Below are 6000 nucleotides of genomic sequence, written 5' to 3'. Positions count from 1 at the left end.
TTTTCTTTCCCATCATTCTGGTACAGGTTGATCTTAGTTTCATCTGTCCAAAGAATGCTGTTCCACAACCGGGCTGGTTTTTTTTAGATATTGTTTGGCAAAGTCTAATCTGGCCTTTCTATTCTTGAGGCTTATGAATGGTTTGCACCTTGTGGTGAACCCTCTGTATTTGCTCTCATGAAGTCTTCTCTTTATGGTAGACTTGGATAATGATATGCCTATCTCCTGGAGAGTGTTCTTCACTTGGCTGGATGTTGTGAAGGGGTTTTCTTTACCATGGAAAGGATCCTATGATCATCCACCACTGTTGTCTTCCGTGGACGTCCAGGTCTTTTTGTGTTGCAGAGCTCACCAGTGCGTTCTTTTTTTTCCTCAGAATGTACCAAACTGTTGATTTGGACGCTCCTAATGTTCCTGCTATCTCTCTGGTGGATTTTTTATTTTTTTTTGCAGCCCAAGGATGTCCTGTTTCACTTGCATTGAGAGCTCCTTTGACCGCATGTTGTGGGTTCACAGCAACAGCTTCCAAATGCGAATACCACACCTGGAATCAACTCCAGATCTTTTACCTGCTTAATTGATGATGAAATAACGAAGGAATAGCCCACACCTGTCCATGAAACAGCTTTTGTGTCAATTGTCCAATTACTTTTGGTCACTTGAAAAAGAGGGGGCTACATATTAAAGAGATGTAATTCCTAAACGCTTCCTCCAATTTGGATGTGAATACCCTCAAATTAAAGCCGATAGACTGCACTTTAAGCCCATATTCATTATTTAACTGTAACTTAAATTTAATTTGGTAAACAGCCGAAATAACAAAACTTGTATCAGTGTCCAATTATTTCCGGACCTAACTGTACGTCCATCAAGTTCAACCTATGCTAAATCTAGATAACAGATACTTTATGCTATATCCGTATTTACAGTATATTGATCCAGAGGAAGGCAAACAAAAAACCCCAGTGACACATTATCAAATGATATCTCATAAGGGGAAAAGAAATTCCTTCCCGACTCCAAATAATCGCAAATACAATATAGGGTATGTTAGAGAGAGAGGGGATATGTCCGCATCAGCCTATAGCAATTAGAGATAGGAAAAATAATAATAACACAGAGGTTCAATACAGGGCTACATATGTTGGCAAATAAAGGGGGAATAAGTACCCTACGGAATGCACTCACACAGTGACACACACAGTGACACACACATGCACACAGTGAGTGCATTCCGTAGGGTACTTTTTTTCCCTCCAAATAATCGCAATCGGGTTACTCCCTGGATCAACATCCTTCCCATGTATACTTATTTGGTATATCCTGTATACCTTTGCTTTCTAAAAAATATGTCCAGCCTTTTTCTGAACAAATCTATTGTATCTGCCATCACAGGCTCCATGGGTAATGAGTGCCACATTGTAACTGCCCTTACTGTAAAGAACCCTTTCCTTTGTTGCTGGTGAATCTCCTTTCCTCCAACCTAAAGGGATGCCCCCGAGTCCTTTGTACTGCCCGTGGGATGAATAGTTCTTTTGAAAGCTCCTTGTATTGTCCCCGAATATATTTGTATAGTTATCATATCCCCTCTTAGACGCCTCTTTTTCTAATGTAAATAAATTATTATCCACAGTCTATTAATTTTGGTGGCACTTCTCTGCCCGCGCTCAAGTTCCATAATGTCTTTTCTAAGGAGTGGTGCCCAAAATTGTACTCCATATTCAATGTATGGTCTTTCTAATGTTTTAAAAAGGGGCATACTTCAGGTTTATATACCTGAGGAATGAGTGCAGAATCTTTCCCCCCCTCCCCTCTCCCCCCTCTCTCTCCCCCCCCCCCCCTTTTCCTAGCGGGAAATTTAACTCACGGGCAACGCCGGGTCTCTCAGCTAGTTGGACATAAAAGAATGATACTTTTCATAATACTTATTCATACTTTTACATGTTTCAAAGCTAGCTTGTAAACATGAGGAACAGACACATTGACAGGGTTTAACTTCATTTGGCTCCCCCCTCCCCTCCCCCCCGCTCCTTTTGTACCATGCCACCCTTATTCTATATCTGCCGAAATAGCTGTTTTGGGACGTTTTTGTCTGAAAACCCCACTAGTCTATTGGGATTTTTGTCCTAAAAACGGCTACTTTGGGAGATATAGAAATACCCTTACCCCTGAGACCGTGTGTCTTCATGATCCCTCCGATAAATTTTAAATAACTAGTAATTGTTTTCCGGTATATGCCCTTTGTAGTGTTTGCTTATTTTTGCCATTATGAGCAGCCTAAAACAGGTTAGTTGCAGCTGTTTGGAAAAAGGGAACATTATCATGACCGTGTTAAAATAGCCATCGTAGTTATTAAATGATAGTTCCTATATGTGAAGAAAACAATTCCCCATTCCTCCCCTGAATCCTTTGATCGTGTTGCTGTGTACACTGATCGAGTTCATTATATAGACCTAATTTGCAGATAAATCGTGTAATTAATTATGCCCGTGTGCAACCCACGCTGCTTCTCGTATGCACTGATGGAGAACAGGATAACTGTCACAGTATGGGGGTCTTCACTTGGTGTTTGGAGGTGATTAGAAATTATTAGCAGTGGCTTCAGGTGTTAAACATGTATAATTAAGCTAGAATTCCTCTGCTCTGTTTTACCTCTGCTGATTGAGTCAGAGGACTTGCTTGAGGATAGCCATGTATAAGATATTGGTCTGTGACTGCATGTTTTTTTAGAGCAGGTCACATGCTACCATAGCCAGACTCATTGATATCCTGTTTCTGTTTATATTTTACTCTCCTTTGTGAAATATAGTAATTGTGGCATGTTGGGTGGGTATTTGTGTTCAGATTCCTACATGTCTTTGAACTTCAATACTGGAGATTGTTTAATTTAAAATTGCAATAATGTCATTGGACTTTGTTTTTCTCTTAACAATGGTGAGGCAGTCCCAGCGGGACTTACAGGAAAACACGCTGTCAGACAGTTTTCCCTACGGCATGTTCTCGCACCTTTTTTTTTGTTTTCCCCTTTGAAGGGCGCAGTTACACTTGACACACTGTACCTTCTTTACCTATTTTTAATGATTAGTTACCCTAGTTCTAATGTCCTAAGATCCTAACAAAAATAAACCTAGTTTAGGAAAGAATGCTGCAGTGATTTCCAAGTTGAAAAGACAAGCGCCAATTAAAATACACTTGTTTTATATTTGCCTACTTATTATTATACCTTTACAATATATAATGGCATCAATAAATTACACTGTTACGTTGATTATACACTTCTAAAGTTATAAGTAGAGGTTTCAAATCTTTCTGTTGCACTTTTCAAATGATTCAACTTTATACATGTCATAGGCCAAATCTCGTATCCCTTCATCTAGGACAGGTGAAGTCAGTATGTGTTAAAATGAAAGAAGTTTACCTTTTTTAAATTACAAATAGCATTTCCTTTATTATTTTTTATCATAGTTTTGTTTTTACATGTCATAAGCAAAAACCATAAACACATTGCATAACTCCAACATAATTTCAAAATGAATTCTTATACTTAAAGCTGCAGTTCAAGCTCCTGTTTTTTTTTTGTTTTTTTTTACTTCAATTGTTTCATGTGTGCAATCTCTACTTACCTAAAGAACTGCATAGCTGCCGGTCAATTCGTTCTCCGTCTATTGATCAGCGAAGTTTGGCGACATTTTAGATCTGGGGAATGTAAATGGTTGCTATAGGAACAAACATGCTTGTTAAAATAGAATACAAGAAAATTGGTCTTTCAAAGTTGTTTTTTTAAAACAGAAAATGCTAAAAGTATTTTTTCTTACTACAGAACTGATTTATTTAAAAACACACATGCAGGATATTGCTTGAACTATAGCTTTAAATTATATAAATCATATAAAGACATTCACATGACTTGATAAATCAAATTAACACCTAAAAACTAAATGATAGATTATAATACTGATGGAGTTTCTCATATTTCTGTCCCATGCTCCCTTATCATACATTACTTGGTATCGTTTCTGTTTTGTTCCATGCATTCTATCTATTCTCCTCTTAACTGTCTTTCGAAACACCAGGTTGTGTTTGAACACCTTCTTCACTGTCTCTCTGTGGCAGCATTTCAATAAACAGATCCCATCTCTGGAAAAACTTTTCTGCATTTGGTTCTCTATTGCAGGGGAGCGCAAACTTTTGGAGCTGCGCCCCCCTGCCTGCTCCCCCAGTTGCTCACGCCCCCACGCGGCACAACAAGGAATCCCAGTAAGTAGGTTACAGAGGCCTCATGCGATTCCCCCGGCATTTAATTTAAATACCCTGAAGAGTGCGGGGCCTCTGCAACCGCCCACGCCCGCCCCCAAAAAAATCCTGCGCACCCCTGCTCTTTTGAAGCTACTCCATGTATAAAATGTGTTGGTATAGAGGATGGCTGTGGTTTATTGATTGTTTTCTGTGTCTGCGCAATGGCTGTGTTACACCTATTTTAATGCTACAGCAATCTAAACCACTTTTAGATGAAGCCTATTACTTGATTTTGATTTGTTTTCTTTTGAATACCGGCAAATCTGAATTGGAATAATTATTGTCAAACAGATGAAAGCAGCGCTCACCGAAGGCTTTTACATTTGTTTCCCATATGAAAATTGGGGGCACGGTCGAAGGAAAAACTGGTCCCCTCCAAGCCCAGCGAAAAAGATTCACCAATAAAAAATTCTCCGGCACTCCATAATATTCCTTTTATTTTGTATCTAAAAATGATGATACCCGAAGTAACATCTCTTTATACCAATGCAAATATATATTACGTAATAGAGGTGCTGCAGAAAAATATGGGTGACGCTTTGGGCACCAGCCCTTCCTCAAACAGGTCGGGCTTGAGAAAGTGCTGCTTCCCCGAAACGTCCCCCCTATTATAAATAAATAAATAAAATAAATATTTTCTGCGGCCTCTCTATTATGTAATATATATTTGCATTGTATAAAGGAGATGATACCCAAAGTAACATCATTTGTAGATACAAAATAAAAGTAGTCTTAAAGAATATTATGGAGTGCTGGAAAATGTTCTATTTATTGAAATAATTGTGATTGCATTTCTCCTCATCGGGAGCAAGATGACGGAAGCACTAAATCCTCTTCATTAAAGTGATCCAGTCGGTCTCCTTGAGCAGATCTGTATTTCTCCAACCTCCGGGGACCCTGCGTTTCCTAAGCTGTTTGCGATTTTCTTTCTTTTTGTACCTGTGTGAGAAATAAAGTAACTGCGAATATGTCCAGGGTCAAAAGTAGAAAGTCGCAACGTGATCTGATAAAGTTGGAGCCGGAAGGCTGACCCGGGTTCCAGATTGTCTCGGACTAAGGTCTCTCTAGAGATCGGGGCAACACAGGCTATCTCCCTGGTCAACGCCCCCTGCCCCATAAATATGAAACCCGCGCAGACTGCTTAAAATCTCCAGTTCAAGTATGCAAAATCATGTTATTAGCTTTACGTTTTTATAACTTCCTATTAGTGCTCGCCTGGTTGTCACAAATTGTGCCTACAAATCCTAAATGTGCCAAGTAGTTTGTGACACGGTTTTATTGTATGGATATGAATTTTGTTTCATCTCCACTGAAGAGACTCGCATTCTCTAACCGTACAGAGCGATATTGGTCACCGGCTGTCTTGCTTTTCCAAAGCTGTGTAATCCCTTCCACAGGCATCCGCCTTCTCCCTTTTTTTTATTCTTTTTTTTTATTATTAAATTGTAATATTTCTCCAGTAGTTATATTGCCACAAATGAGGAAACCAATTTGAGTCCATTTGGTATCAAAGTATTAAGTGAAAAAATCCTTTATAAACGATAAGCATATTGGATTTTTTCACTTAATACTTTGATACCAAATGGACTCAATTCTCAATGGGATTTAAAGTATTTCCTTTAAATGATTCCCCTAGTCAATAGATTTAACCATTCTTTCTCCCCCGAATGTGACATCATTTGACTGTTCTCTCATCTTATTATT

At 38.8% G+C, this 6000-nt stretch overlaps 1 protein-coding gene across 1 annotated transcript in view; it reads left to right on the top strand.

The window, feature by feature from the left end:
- The window catches only part of ABHD2 (abhydrolase domain containing 2, acylglycerol lipase), a 34022-nt gene that overhangs the window by 5300 nt on the left and 22722 nt on the right, over window positions 1-6000 (top strand). The window lies entirely within an intron of this gene.

Source organism: Ascaphus truei, chromosome 18, assembly GCF_040206685.1.
Source record: "Ascaphus truei isolate aAscTru1 chromosome 18, aAscTru1.hap1, whole genome shotgun sequence".
NCBI lineage: Eukaryota > Metazoa > Chordata > Amphibia > Anura > Ascaphidae > Ascaphus > Ascaphus truei.
Note: the sequence above shows the minus strand (reverse complement) of the source record. Positions and strands in the feature narration are given on the sequence as shown.